Genomic DNA, 16,352 nt, shown 5'->3' with positions numbered 1-16,352 from the left:
GCAGAGATTTGGCTGGTCGCCGACCTTGCTTCAGTGAGAGTGTGGCTTGAATGGCAGGTGAGATTGTGCCCTCAGTGTTTCTTCTCCTAATACTTTCCAATAAAAACTGGTGTGGTATCTGTGTGTACATGTTTGTTTGTGTGTTTTTTTATGTTTGTGGTTTGTCCGTGTGTGTGTTTCTGTGTGCGTGTGTTTGTGCATGTATTTGTGTGTGCGTGTGTATGTGTTGGAGTGTGTGCGTATTTGTGCATGCGTGTTTGTGTGCTTTAATGTGTTTGTGTACATGCGTTTTTGTACGTGATTTTGTGTGTTTCTGTGTTTTTTTGTGTTTCTGTGTGTGTTTGTGTGGACATGTATGTGTGTGTTTGTGTCTGTGCGTTCATGTGTGTGTGTGTGTTTGTGTGCATGTGTGTGGATGCATTTTATAGTGTTTGTGTGTGTGTTTGTGCATGTGGTTCTGTGTGTTTTATTTTGTTTGTGTGCATGTGTGTATTTTGTGTCTGTATGTTTGTGTGTTTGTGTTGTGTGTGCTTTTGTATGTATGAAGCTACCAGGACTTGATGGTTTGAATTATAAGGAGATGCTGGGTAGAGTGGGACTTTTTTCCCTGGAGATAGGAGGCTTAGGGGTGATCTTATAGAGGTCTATAAAATAATGAGGGGCACAGATCAGCTAGATAGTCAACATATCTTAGAATAGAAATCTTAGAATCCCTACAGCACAGAAAGAGGCCATTCGGCCCATCGGGTCTGCACCGACCACAATCCCACCCAGGCCCTACCCCCATATCCCGACATATTTACCCACTAATCCCTCTAACCTACGCATCCCAGGACACTAAGGGCAATTTTAGCATGGCCAATCAACCTAACCCGCACATCTTTGGACTGTGGGAGGAAACCGGAGCACCCGGAGGAAACCCACGCAGACACGAGGAGAATGTGCAAACTTCACACTGACAGTGACCCAAGCCGGGAATCGAACCCAGGTCCCTGGAGCTGTGAAGCAGCAATGCTAACCACTGTGCTACCGTGCCGCCCTTTTCACAAAGGTCGGGGAGTCCAAAACTAGAGGGCATAGGTTTGAGGTGAGAGGGGAGAGATACGAAAGGGTCCAGGAGGCAATTTTTTTCACTGAGAGTGATGAGTGTTTGGAATAAGCTGCCAGAGGTAGTAGTAGAGGCGGGTACAATTTTTGTGTTTTAAAAAGCATTTAGACAGTTACATGGGTAAGATGGATATAGAGGGATATGGGCCAAATGGGAAATTGGGATTAGCTTAATGGTAATGGGCAGCATGGACAAATTGGGCCGAAAGGCCTGTTTCCATGCTGCAAACCTCTATGACTCAATGGGGGCAATTTTACCATTTTGATTCTAAGTGCTAAATCTGGGCGTAATTCAGATCCGACTTGTAAACCTCTTTCCAGGCGCCCCCATGCGCACTTAACCTGAAAAAAAAGTTGCGGGTCTGAATCGCGCTGTGGGCGGGGCTTATCACACCTGAAACGCAGTTGCTCCGATCGGAGCCTTCAACTGCCCATGCGCAGTAAAAAAAAAATTGAAAAACGTTCCCCTGTCACATCGCTCCTGGGCCGCAAAAGGTGGATAAAGTGGCCTGGGAGCGATGGCCCCCACAGACATCGCCCCATCCCCACAACATAACTCTTCCCCCTTATCCACCCAGCCCCCCGCTATCTAGAATGAACGCGGCCCCCTGCCCCCCACCGATCGCCCACTTTACCAAGGCCCGAAAATGGCCGTGATTGGCACCACGCCCGAAATGGGCGCGACATCAATTTAAATGTATGACCTCTGCTATGTCTGTTTCGCGCCTGTTTGGATGGGTGAACGCAATGGTAAAGGGGGAAATGCAGGTAAGATTGGGCGTTCAGCTCATTAAGTCAATTTAAATGCATGTAAATACATTCAAATTGACGTCGTGCCCATTTTGGGCGTGGTGCCGATCAGGGCCATTTTCGGGCCTTGGTAAAGTGGGAATCTGCGCGGATGTGGGCGTGGATCGTGCTATTCGCCTCACGCCTGCCTTTACCAAGTTTTCGCACCCGAAAACAGGTGCAATGCAATGGTAAAGTTGCCCCCTATGTGTGCACATTCATGTTTGTGTCCATGTGTTTCTGTGTATTTGTGTGTGTGTGCGTGTGTACATATTTATGCGTGTGTGTGCAACTGTTTGTGTGTGTGTACGTTTGTTTGTGTATACCTGTTTGTGTGTGTGTACCTGTTTGTGTGTGTGTGTGTACCTGTTTGTGTGTGTGTACATGTTTATGTGTGTACATATTTCTGTGTGTATAAGAAAGTGAGTTGGTGGGTGCAGTTGGTGATAGTTTTAAATGAACAAAACCAATGCCCATTTTCCATGCAGTTTGAATTGACATGGAAAACACAGAGGGGCAATCTTACCTTCTCGCCCCATCAGTCGATGGGCAGGGCAAACCGGTAAGATTTGAGAAGGTTGAAGAATCGGGTTGGTGCCCAATTTCTCGCGATCTTCCCGGCCCCGGGGACGCGGCGAGATCAGCCTCACAGCTGGAAAGGGAGCGGGACCGATCGTAATATTTAAATTCTATGTAAAATATTTCTATGTAAAATTATTATACAGACAGCACAATTAGTAGCTTTGCAGGGGAGGGGGTTCAATTAGGGAATGAACATTCAGGTGGAGAAATTTAATTTAGTTTTGAATATGCAGATAATAGAAAGTAGAAAAAAGCTCCCTGACTGTCATCATTTCCCATCGACAGTAACTTTTATCTCTTTCATGTGGAATGTTTGTATGCTTTTCATTTATTTTATTTGGTAGACAGCTCTGATTTGACCTACTGTTTGACAAGTTATATTGCTATTTCTGATCAATACAAATCCATTGCTTCACTGGTCCGAAGAAAAGTATGTTTCAATGACAAGCTGTGCTCGATTGAATCAAGCAAGCGTCCACAAGGATCGAGTGGAATGTTTTAGCTCTGTGACACTTATACTAAAGATCAAACAAGATAATGAGGAGCCTGCAGAAAGCCACTGATATCTGCTGCTTACCAATCATAAATAATTTAATTTTCTGTTCTAACTGGTTATGCGTCTGTTCACTTCAATCTGCATTATTTTTTCAGGTGAAGAAAAAATAAATAAAAACTCAAAGCATCATTATTCAGCAAAGCTTTATTCAATTAAGGACCCCAGGCACCCCGGACATTTTCTCTTCGAGCTTCTTCTGTCGGGGAAAAAGATACAAAATCGGAGGTCACGTCCCAACTGACTCAAGAACAGCTTCTTCCCTGCTGCTGTTAGACTTTTGAATGGACCTACCTTGCATTTTAAGTTGATCTTTCTCTACACCCTAGCTATGACTGTAACACTACATTCTGCACTCTCTCATTTCCTTCTCTATGAACGGTATGCTTTGTCTGTATCGTACGCAAGAAACAATACTTTCCACTGTATGTTAATACATGTGACAATAATAAATCAAATCAAACCACTTGATGTTTTCCTGGGATGTGTTAAAGTATTGACATCACAAATGAAGGTACAACTGTTTTCCTTTTGCTGCATCTCTTCATTACAATGCCTGCAGAGACCAATCATTTTCGAAAAAGGTATTTGAATTCCCAGTGAAGGAAACACATGGCAAGCTTTCAAGTTTTGAGCCTTTCGCTGTAACAAACAAACATAAAGTATGTTTCCGGTCTTTTCCCTAGAGCGTCGGAAGCTTAGGGGTGATCTGATAGAGGTCTATGAAATAATGAGGGGCATAGATCAGCTAGATAGTCAATATCTTTTCCCAAAGGTAGGGGGAGTCTAAAATTAGAGGGCACAGGTTTAAGGTGAGAGGGGAGAGATACAAAAAGGTCCAGAGGGGCAATCCTTTCACTCAGAGGGTGCTGAGTTTCTGGAACAAGCTGCCAGAGGTGGTAGTAGAGGCGGGTACAATTTTCTCTTTCAAAAAGCTTTTAGACAGTTACATGGATAGTTTGGGTAAAAGAGGGCCAAGTGTGGGCAATTGGGATTAGCTAAGTGGTTAAAAAAACGGGTGGCATGGACAAGTTGGGCCGAAGGGCCCGTTTCTATGACTCTATCAAATACTAAACAATATTCAGCAGGTGACTAAACGCTAAGCTACAGAAACGATAGCCCCTTATTTTTAATTTTTAGCATGATCAAAAACTCCATGCTACAGGTCGACTTTATGTCCGTCTCTCTGCAGAATAACAAGTTTTCACAAGAACCAGTCCAATGTCACTTCCAGCTTCCAGCAGATTCATTGCATGCAATGCCAGGGGGCAGTGCCCCATGTGGTGCCCGGATGTTGTGCTGGAGTGGTAGTCCACGGAGAAGGGGTGGGTGGTTTCCATGGGGGGGGGGGGGGGGGTGGGTGCTCCAGGATGGCAGGGGTTCTATTTTTAAAAAGGACACCCTGATCTTTTAAAAAGTAAGTTGCTGGCGGAGCAGGCTCAATCAGAGCCCGAGGCCATAGAACCCGTCCCTTCTTTTTATTTCAGCTATGTGTTGAATGATATGGTGGGGCAAGCTGCTTCTGGGGCTGGCGGCCTCCTCGCCATTTTTAACACCCACTGTGCCACTCTGCATATTTTTTGAGAAAGTTCCATCCTAGGGGTGGGATTTTCCAGCCACGCTCACCCCAAAACCGGAAAATCCCGCCCAAGTTCAACGGACCTTTGCATGGTTTGCCCCCGCCCCACTATGATTCCCTTGGCAGGCGGGATGGGAAAATTCCGGTGTAAAGGTCTATCCACAGTTAGCAGAGTTGCTTTTGCCTTTGTTTTCAGGGGCGAACATGCTGCATTTTGCTCCCAGTCTCTCAACCTGGGTCCCACTGTCCCCATTGTAGCTGAGCCAGCTCTCAGACTTGGTGCACAGAGCTCATGACAGATCATATTGGAATATGGGAACTGAGAACTTAGGAGCAGGTGTAGGCCATTTGGCCCTTTGAGTCTGATCCGTCATTCAATACATCATGGCTGATTTGGTTGCGGACTTACCTCTACTTCCCCTGTCTGCCCCATAACTCTTGATTCCCTTGTCTATAAAACATCTGTTTAACTCTGCCTTGAATAAATTCAGTGACCCACTGTTTCCTGTGGAACAGACTTACACAGACAAATGACCCTTTGAGGGAAAATAATTCTCCTCACATCCGTCTTAAAAGGGACTATTCTTAAACTAGTTCTAGTCTCTCTGACATGTTTCAACAAACTCCCAGTATCAACTCTATTAAGTCCCCTTGGGAACTTATATGTTTCACAAAATCGCCTCTCAGTTTTCCAAACTCCAGTGGGTGTAGTCCAAACCGTTCAATCTTTCTTCATAAGATAAAGTCCTTTATGAGTCAAGTAAACCTTCCCTGGAGCGTTTCTACTGCAATTATATTTCTTTTCACTTAAGAGAACCAAAATTGTTCTCAATATTGCTGATGTGGCCTCACCATCGTCTGTTTAGATGCAGCAAAACTTTCCTACTTTTACACTCCTTTCCCTTTGCGATAAATGCCTTCCTAACTACTTGCTCCAGCTGTAAACCAACTTTTTTCATCATTCACATACCAGGACACCCAGTATCTCTCTGTTTAAAATAGAATCCGTACGGTGCAGAAGGAGGCCATTCGGCCCATCGAGCCAGCACCAACAACAATCCCACCCAGGCCCTATCCCCGTAACCCCATGTATTTACCCTGTTAATCCTCCCTGACACCCAGGGAAAATTCAGCACAGCCAATCAACCTAACCAGCATGTCTTTGGATGTGGGAGGAAACTGGAGTGCCCGGAGGAAACCACACAGACATGAGAAGAACGTGTAAACTCCACACAGACAGTGACCCAAGCCAGGAATCAAACCCGGGTCCCTGGCACTGTGAGGCAGCAGTGCTAACTACTGTGCCACCCAGTGTAAAATAGTATTGGCATTTACTGCAAAGGGAATGGAGTGTAAAAGTCGGGATGTTTTGCTGCATCTAAACAGACAATGGTGAGGCTACTTCTGGAATATTGGGCACAATTTTGGTTCTCTTAAATGAAAAGAAATATAATTGCATTCGAAACACTTCAGATAAATAGCATACTGTTTTTCTATTCTTCCTGCTGCAATGGACAAGTTCACAGTTTTCCACATTATACTCCATCTGTCAATATTTTTCCCACTCACATACCCTATCTATGTCCCTCTGCAGACTCTTCACCTTATCTTGGCAACTTCGCTTCGATTTTGATTTGATTTGATTTATTATTGTCACATGTATTAATATACAGTGAAAAGTATTATTGCTTGCACGCTATACAGACAAAGCATACCATTCATTGAGAAGGAAACGAGAGAGTGCAGAAGGTAGTGTTACAGTCATAACTAGGGTGGAGAGAAAGATCAACTTAATGCAAGGTAGGTTCATTCAAAAATTTGATGGCAGCAGGGAAGAAGCTGTTCTTGAGTCGGTTGGTGCGTGACCTCAGACTTTTGTATCTTTTTCCCGACAGAAGAAGGTGGAAGAGAGAATGTCCGGGGTGCATAGGGTCCTTAATTATGCTGACTGCTTTGCTGAGGCAGTGGGAAATGTAGACAGTGTCAATGAATGGGAGGCTGGTTTGTGTGATGGATTGGGCTACATTCACGACCTTTTGTAGTTTCTTGCGGTCTTGAGCAGAGCAGGAGCCATACCAAGCTGTGATACAACCAGAAAGAATGCTCTCTATGGTGTATCTGTAAAAGTTGGTGAGAGTCATAGCTGACATGCTGAATTTCCTTCGTCTTCTGAGAAAACAGAGGCGTTGGTGGGCTTTCTTAACTATAGTGTCGGCATGGGGGGACCAGGACAAGTTGTTGGTGATCTGGACACCTAAAAACTTGAAGCTCTCGCCCTTTCGACTTCGTCCCCATTGATGTAGACAGGGACAGTCCTTCGTTTTGTTGACATTGAGAGAGAGATTATTGTTGCCGCACCAGTTCACCAGATTCTCTATCTCATTCCTGTACTCTGCCTCGTCATTGTATGAGATCTGTCCCACTACGGTGGTGTCGTCAGCAAGTTTGAAAATCGAATTGGGGGGGGAATTTGGCCGAACAGTCATGGTTGTAAAGGAGTATAGTAGGGGGCTGTGAACTCAGCTTTGTGGGGTACTAGTGTTTCCAACCTGTCTTGGTGTCATTGGCAAGTTTAGCTACCACACATTTGATCCCTTCATCCAAGCCATTGATGGAGACGGTAAACAGTTGAGGCCCCAGTGATAAGACCATAAGACAGAGGAGCAGAATTAGGCCATTCGGCCCATCGAGTCTGATCCGCCATTCAATCATGCCTGATATTTTCCTCTTCCCCATTCTCCTGCCTTTTCTTCATTACCCCTGATCCCCTTATTAATTAGGAAATTAGGAACCTATCTATCTGAGTCTTAAAGATAATCCCTGTGGCACTCCAGTAATAACAGCTTGCCAACCTGAAATGACCCTCTTCACTGCTCTGTTTTACCTTTAATTAAAGAGACAGTCCCAAACATCTTTACAACCTCATTGATAATATCCCAAGGAATCTGAGCAGCCTTTAAAATTCATAAGCATCAGAATTGATTAAGTTTAAAGTTTATTTATTAGTCACAAGCAGGCTTACATTCACACTGATGTGGAGCTGCCGGCATTGGACTGGGGTGGGCACAGTAAGAAGTCTCACAACACCAGGTTAAAGCCCAACAGGTTTATTTGGAATCACGAGCTTTCGGAGCGTTGTTCCTTCATCAGCTGAGTGACTGATTAAGGGGCAGCGCTCTGAAAGCTCGTGGTTCCAAATAAACCTGTTGGACTTTAACCTGGTGTTGTGAGACTTCTTACTCTACATTCACACTGCAATGAAGCTACTGTGTCACACTGCGGTGCCTGTTCGGGTACACTGAGGGAGAAGTTAGCATGGCCAATGCACCTAACCATCTTTGGACTGTGGGAGGAAACCGGAGCACCCAGAGGAAACCCACACAGACACAGAGAGAACATGCAAACTCCACACAGACAGTGACCCAATCGGTCTCTGGTCTCTGGCACTGTGAGACAGCAGTGCCACTGTGCCACCATACGGAAACATATAAGATCCTTAGGGGGTTAGGCACGGTAAATGTTGGGAGGATGTATCCACTCTTGGGCATAGTCGCAGAATAAGGGGGTGCTCATTTAAAATGGATTTGAGGAAGAATGTCTTCTCTCAGAGAATCTTTGGAATTCTTTACCCTCAGGAAGGGGCGGAGGATGAGTCCTTGAACATTTTCAAGGCTAAGATAGATTGGTTTTTAGCCAATAGGGGAATTAAGAGCTACGAAGTTAAGGCAGGAAGGTGGACTGAGTGAGTGTTGAATCAGCCATGATCTTATTAACCAGCAGAACAGGGCTGAATGGCCTACTCCTGTTCCTATTTCTTATGGTTTACTTGCTCCTTTCTTCTTTGAAGTTATTTTTTAAGAGTTGCTGTCAAGCTTTTCCTCACAAATTTCACAGCTGAAGTAACACAGTTTCTGGTTATTTTATGGTCATGTGGTTTACGAGATGCTTGAGCAATGTCAAGGATCATGAATGTGTGCCTGTCACGACTGACTGCTATATTTTTGATAGCAGGAACTAAATTCTGTTCTCAGACAGTGCGCATTTACCAACCACCTGCTTCCACCCCTGAATAACTCATGAATCACAATGAGAAACAGGCATCTCACCTATGTGATAAGACTGGAAAACTACAATGTAGCCCTTCACTATAACATGGAGGGGGCATTTTTGTTTACCCATTTTCAAATTTTGAAAATGGTTAATTTGTACGAATAGGAAAAAATACCTCCATGAATTGAGATTTAGTCTGATGATTATTACCAGAAGGGAGGTTTCTTTGTCGAGGAGCTTGTTAGAATATGGAATCATCTTCAGTTCTCTGCCCAGAGGGAGGTCTGACACACAGCGCTGTAATCTCCACCACCGTTAGGGCAAAGAGACAGGTGCTGAATCCACCCCAGGGGGAATGGGGGATTGAAGTTTAAAGTTTATTTATTATTGTCACAAGTAAGGCATTAAGACTGCAATGAAGTTACTGTGAAATTCCTCTAGTCGCCACAGTCCGGCGCCTGTTTGGGTCAATGCACCTAACCAGCACGTCTTTCAGACTGTGGGAGGAAACCGGAGCACCCGGAGGAAACCCACGCAGACACGGGGAGAACGTGCAGACTCCACACAGACAGTGACCTGAGGCCGGAATTGAACCCGGGTCCCTGACACTGTGAGGCAGCAGCGCTAACCACTGTGCCACTGATTAAACCCTGTGTTGTTGGCACCAGTCTGTTCCACACTGGCTGTCCACCAACTCTGCCAGCCGGTTTCCCAACGAGCTGGAGCTGCTGAGGCAAGATGCACTTTCGCATGCACATGGAAGCCTGTGACAATGGACAATGGTGTTTGAGGCTCCAACTCCTTTGGAATATGAGGTGGGATTTACCGCACCGCTCCCTGCCACACAACTTGTTTTCTTTCTTTATTATTTATTATTAGTGTCACAAGCAGGCTTACATTAACACTGCAATGAAGTTACTGTGAAAATCCCCTAGTCGCCACACTCCGGCACCTGTTCGGGTACACTGAGGGAGAATTTAGCACGGCCAATGCACCTAACCAACACGCCTTTCAGACTGTGGGAGGAAACCGGAGCACCCGGAGGGAACCCTCGCAGACATAGGGAGAATGTGCAGACTCCGCAAATTTGGTGACCCAAGCTGGATCTTCCAGTCCCGCCAATGCCTATGGCATTTTGTATGGCTCACCTGAGGAATCCATCACAGGGGGGGTCACCTTCAACAGGACCAGAAGATTCCACTAGCTGGAAGGGCTGGAAAATCCTGCCCATGGAATACTTTATCACAAATAGCTGTTTAGGCAGAGATTATGACAGCATTTAAAATGGAACTGAGTGAGTTGTAAAGGAAGAATGAAGGACAGTAAAGGAAATGGGATTGGGGCAGATAGCTCGAATATGGTGCTGCCAGTAATGGCCTCTTGCTGCAGTATAAATGTTTTGATTCAAATGTGTGACTTTTAGCAATCCTTCTCTCAGAGTAAACAGATGCTGCTACAGGAAACACTAATGAAGAGAATTAGACTGTTAAACCTCATTCCTGTGTCAAAACCTGATTTTCCAGGTAAAGAGAAATTAATCCAAGTCTCACAACTCCTTGTCCCTGAGACAAAAACAAATTCCTCCTTCAAGACATGAATCTATTGAAAAAGTGAGGCAATAAACTTCCAGTGTTTTTGAATGCTCCATACTAACTTCCTGCTCTCTCCTTCTTGTTTCCGATAATAGTTTGAAACATTTGGTGGCACAGTGGTTAGCACTGCTGCCTCACAGCGCTAGGGACCCGAGTTCGATTCCCAGCTTGGGTCACTGTCTGTGTGGAGTTTGCCCATTCTCCCCGTGTCCTCCGAGTGCCCCGGTTTCCTCCCACAGTCCAAAGATGTACGGGTTAGGTGGATTGGCTATGTTCAATTGCCCCTTAGTATCAGGGGGACTAGCTAGTGTAAATGCATGGGGTTGTGGGGGGGGTGGGGCCTGGGTGGGATTGTGGTCGGTGCAGACTCAATGGGCCAAATGTCCTCCTTCTGCATTGTAGGGATTCTATGATTCTATGATTTCTATATGTTCCAATTAAATGCTCATTCCAGGGTATTGATATGCCATTTTGATGATCATACATATTAATAGAACAAAGAACAAAGAAAGTACAACATAGGAACAGGCCCTTCGGCCCTCCAAGCCTATGCTGATCATGATGCCCCGACTTATCGAAAAAAAGCCTTCTGCCCTTGGACTGTATCCCTCTATTCCCTCCCTATTCATCTACCCATCCAGATGCCTCTTAAATGTTGCTAATGTACCTGCTTCCACCACCTCCTCTGGCAGCATGTTCCTGGCACCCACCACTCTCGGCATGAAAATCTTCTCCCGCACATCTCCCTTACACATTCCCCCTCTCACCTTGAACCTGTGCCCCTCTTGTAATTGACGCTTCCACCCGAGGAATAAGCCTCTGACTGTCCACCCTGCCTATGCCTCCCATAATTTTGTAGACCTCTGGCAGGTCTCCCCTCAGCCTCCATCTATCCAGTGAAAACAATCCTAGATACATTGCTCACTTTTTCTTTACTCCATTGAATCCCTACAGTGCAGGTTATCCACGTAACCCCGTGCATTTACCATGGCCATTCCCCCTAACCTACACATCCTTGGACTGTGGGAGGAAACCAGAGCAACCAGGGGGAATCCCACGCAGACATGGGAAGAACATACAAACTCCACACAGATAGTCACCTGAGGCTGGGAATCGAACCCAGGCCCCTGGTGCTGTGAGGCAGCAGTGCTAACCATTGTGCCATCGTGTCGCCTATAAGCGCTTTAAATGTTTCTGTTTGATTGGATGATTTAAACATCAGTCAATTTCCTAACCTTTGCTTCGCCAGAGTTTTCTGCTTTTCAGTCTCTTTGACGTTTGATGTGTTGATCTTTCAGCTTTGCTAACATGATGACTGTCAAGAACAAAATTAAATCATCCCCCGTGCCTTTCAGTTCCCTGACATTGGCTCTTAAATATCCACCAGTGGTATCAGAACCTTCTCAGTCTACTCCGGGACACAAATCTGCCCTTTCGATGACTGTTCTTAAAATATGAGAAAATTAACTTTCTGCAAACCAATTGCATTCTTAACAATAATCAATATCAGCTTTCCTCAGTTTTTCTGGGCAATGTTCAGGTTGGTTCCACCCTTCTGCACTGGTTGGGTTGTGTAGCGGGGTGCGAAATATGAGGCAGAGGTGAAAAATGTGAATCACCCCCGGCATTGGGCCTTCCGCGATCCTTCCAAGCCACCTCGTGGGCAGCACGGTGACACAGTGGTTAGCACTGCTGCCTCATAGCGCCAGGGATCTGGCTTCTATTCCCAGCTTGGGTCACTGTCTGTACGGAGTCTGCACATTCTCCCCGTGTCTGCGTGGGTTTTCTCCGGGTGCTCCAGTTTCCTCCCACACTCTGAAAGACGTGCTGGTTAGGTGGATTGGCCATGCTAAATTCTCCCTCAGTGTATCCAAACAGGCACCAGAGTGTGGCAACTAGGGGATTTTCACAGTAGCTTCATTGCAGTGTTAATGTAAGCCTACTTGTGATACTAATAAATAAACTTTAAACTTTAAAAGTTCCATTGAGCGGCAGCCCCTGGACTGCAGAGCGGGAAGGTACTCACCGCACCAGCGCAGTGCCAATCTAGGAGTCTGTCTCATGGTAAAGGCATCGAGGTAGAAATTGGCTCACTAACCACAGCAGACACAGGGATCAGGTTATTTAATTTACCTGCACTCATTCACTGGATTGCGGGCAGCCTGTTGAACTCACACAGCCTGCTGCTTTATAGAATTGCTATATGTAGCCAGCACTACCTGTGTTGTTTATCCAGCAGGGGACCTGATATCACCGATAACTTTGCTTCCTCTTCTGCTCTCTGCCCAAAGGGAAGATCCAACCCACAGTGCAGTGATTTCCACCACAGGTAGAACAAGGCAGCAGGTCTTGAATCCACCTCAGGCAGGTTGCAGGATTGAACACCCTGCTGTCTGGCACAAGGCCTTGCCAGCCAACTGAGCCAAACCCCCTGAAGGAATCTGTGTAGCTGTGGCAACATAATCCTCTATCCCTGGATTTATGTTGTAGTCTAGGGATATGTTTCTGATTTGATTTATTATTGTCACGTACTGGGATCCAATGAAAAGTATTGTTTCTTGCATGCTATGCATACCATTCATAGAGTACATAGGGGCGAAGGAAAGGAGAGGGTGCAGAATGTAATGTTACAGTTACAGGTCGGGTGAAGCGAAAGATCAGCTGAATATATGATAAGACCATTCAAAAGTCTGACAGCAGCAGGGAAGAAGCTGTACTTGAGCCAGTTGGTACGTGTTCTCAGAGTTTTGTATCTTTCTCCCGACGGAAGAAGGTGGAAGAGAGAATGTCCGGGATGGGTGGGGTCCTTGATTATGCCGGCTGCTTTTCCGAGGCAGTGGGAAATGGAGAAGGAATCAATGAATGGAAGGCTGGTTTGCGTGATGTACAGTGATGTTAGAGGCTCCAATCTCTTCCCACTACATGACTGATCAGGAATCCCTCTCACTCTCACCGCCTGTCACTGGGGGGTATTGGAAGGAGTTACAAGCTGAAATTCAAACTGTATGGACATGTTATCAGCTCAGCTTCATGAGGCATGATGTCCTGGGGTGGAACATGAACTCAGGACTTCTGGCTCAGAGACAGGGGGAAAGTCCCCACTGCTCTACATGTTCTCCTCCCACCAGCGCTTAGCACAATACGTAAAGGCAGAATGCGCCTCTTAGATGGATGGAGCACTGTGGCTTCAAAATTGAACATAAAAGCAAAACACTGCACTTGTTGGAAATCTGAACTCAAAACAGAAACTGCTAGAAATACGCAGCAGGTTCGGTCGCTTCTGTGGGGAGAGAAACAGGTTTAAAATTTCAGGTCTGCGACCTTTCAGAACATCTGATCTGCATCCGATGAAAGGTCACAAAGCTGAAACTTTAACTCGATTTCTCTCTCCACAGATGGTGCCAACCATGTGAGTATTTCCAACATTTTTTACATTTAGCTTAAATTTCAAAACTGTATTTGTAATTTGATATTTCAAAGGAATGCTGAAATTACACACAGACCATGGGTGGCAGTATGTATGTATTTATTTATTTATGTGTCACAAGTAGGCTTACATTAACTCTGCAATGAAGTTACTGTGCAAATCCCCTAGTCGCTACACTCTGGTGCCTGTTCGGATACACCGAGGAAGAATTTAGCATGGCCAATGCACCTAACCAGCACGTCTTTCAGACTGTGGGAGGAAACCGGAGCACCCGGAGGAAACACACACAGACACGGGGAGAACGAGCAGACTCCGCACAGAAAGTGACCCAAACCGGGAATTGAACTCGGGTTCCTGATGCTGTGAGGCAGCAGTGCTAACCACTGTGCCACCGTGTCGCCCATGGTCTCAGTTTTCACTGCAGTGATCTGAGATTTTTCAACACACACTGAAGATCTTGATGGCTTGGGTGGAATGAAGCAGTTTTGCATGTGGGTGCAGGAGGTACTTCAGAGAGATGCTCAGGGGGCAATGGGAGCAAGCAGAAGTGGGAGGCCAAATGTCACGAGTGTTATTCCAAGAACATGAAAATGCTTAGAAGGGACCTTGCAGGTGATGGTGTTCCCATGTATCTGCTGCCCTTGTCCTTCCAGATGGACGTGGTCGTGGGTTTGGAAGGATCTTTGGTGAATTGCTGCAGTGCATCTTGTAGATAGTACACACTGCTGCTACTGAGCATCGGTGGTGGAGGGAGTGGATGTTTATGGATGTGGTGCCAATCAGTGAGCTGTTTTGCCCTGGATGGTGTCAAGCTTCTTGAGTGTTGTTGGAGCTGCACTCATCCAGGCAAGTGGGGAGTATTCTATCACACTCCTAACTTGTGTCTTGTAGCTGGCAGGCAGGGTTTGGGGGAGTCAGGAAGTGAATTACTTGTCGCACCATCCCTCTGCGACTGGATCCTGAACTTCCGAACTCACAGACCACAATCAGTAAAGAATAGGCAACAACACCTTCTCCACAATCATCCTCAACACCGGTGCCCCACAAGGCTGTGTTCTCAGCACCCTACTATACTTCTTATACACCTATGACTGTGTGGCCAAATTCCCCTCCAACTCGATTTTCAAGTTTGCTGATGACACCACCGTAATGGGTCGGATCTCAAACAATGACAAGACAAAGTACAGGAATGAAAAAGAGAATCTGGTGAACTGGTGCAGCGACAATAATCTCTCCCTCAATGTCAACAAAATGAAGGAGATTGTCATCGACTTCAGGAAATGTAGAGAAGAACATGCCCCTGTCTACATCAACGGGGACGAAGTAGAAAGAGTCGAATGCTTCAAGTTTTTAGGTGTCCAGATCACCAACAACCTGTCCTGTTCCCCCCGTGCCAACACTATAGTTAAGAAAGCCCAACAATGCCTCTACTTTCTCAGAAGACTAAGGAAAGTTGGCATGTCAGCTACGACTCTCACCAACTTTTACAGATGCACCATAGAAAGCATTCTTTCTGGCTGTATCACAGCTTGGTATGGCTCCTGCTTTGCCTAAGACCGCAAGGAACTACAAAATGTCGTGAATGTACCCAATCCATCACGCAAACCAGCCTCCCATCCATTGACTCTGTCTACACTTCCCGCTGCCTCGGCAAAGCTGCCAGCATAATTAAGGACCCCACGCACCCCTGACATTTTCTCTTCCACCTTCTTCCGTCGGGAAAAAGATACAAAAGTCTGAGGTCACATATCAACCTACTCAAGAAAAGCTTCTTCCATGCTGCCGTCAGACTTTTGAATGGACCTACCTTGCATTAAGTTGATCTTTCTCTGTACCCTAGCTATGACTGTAACACTACATTCTGTACTTTCTCTTTTCCTTCTCTTTGAACGGTATGCTTTGTCTGTATAGAGCGCAAGAAACAATTCTTTTCACTGTATGCTAATATATGTGACAATAATAAACCAAATTTTAAAAAAATCACTCACTGACCTGTCCCCCCTTTGATCCGAAATCTTGGGTGGGTGCATTACCAGTAGCAGCCACCACCTCCAATGTGGCGCTGCCAGGTTCTCACTGATAAACAGGTCTTTGCAGGTAAGATTTCCACCCCTGCATCACTCCCCGTCCTGGCCATCCCCCTTGTTGGAGTAAAATCAAAATTAAAGGACACAAAATGGTTACCTGGCACAAAATGGACTCTGGGAAAAGACATTAAGATGTGCTGACTTGGGCACAGACATTGCACAGCAAGTTAAAACCTGTTAGTGTTTAAATTGCTGCAGGAAACAGATCAGACCTGGAGGCACCTTAGCTTTAGATAAAAGCAGGACCCAAAACAAAGAGTTTTGATAACAAGATCAGTCATTGATGGGGGAGATAAATGCATAAATGTATCTACTCTATTTATAACGATGTGCTAACAGCTAATGTCCATACTCGTCTATTATTTGAAAAAGTATAAAGATGCTCAACTTCCATTGTAAAGTTGAGAAGGTGACTGCGCGCACTGCGGAGAGCCCAGCGCTTCTCCCAAAGCTTTGTCCGATAAAACTGCATGTTGAATCTTTAAGTCTGACTCTGAGTGGTGATTTTCCCACAACACCCCTCCCCCTCCCCCCTCCTCATAGTCCTTGATCCTTGCAGGAGACTGCCGATGGTCTGTTAATTGAG

Source organism: Mustelus asterias, chromosome 9 (assembly GCF_964213995.1).
Source record: "Mustelus asterias chromosome 9, sMusAst1.hap1.1, whole genome shotgun sequence".
NCBI lineage: Eukaryota > Metazoa > Chordata > Chondrichthyes > Carcharhiniformes > Triakidae > Mustelus > Mustelus asterias.
This window is presented reverse-complemented; position numbering follows the sequence as displayed.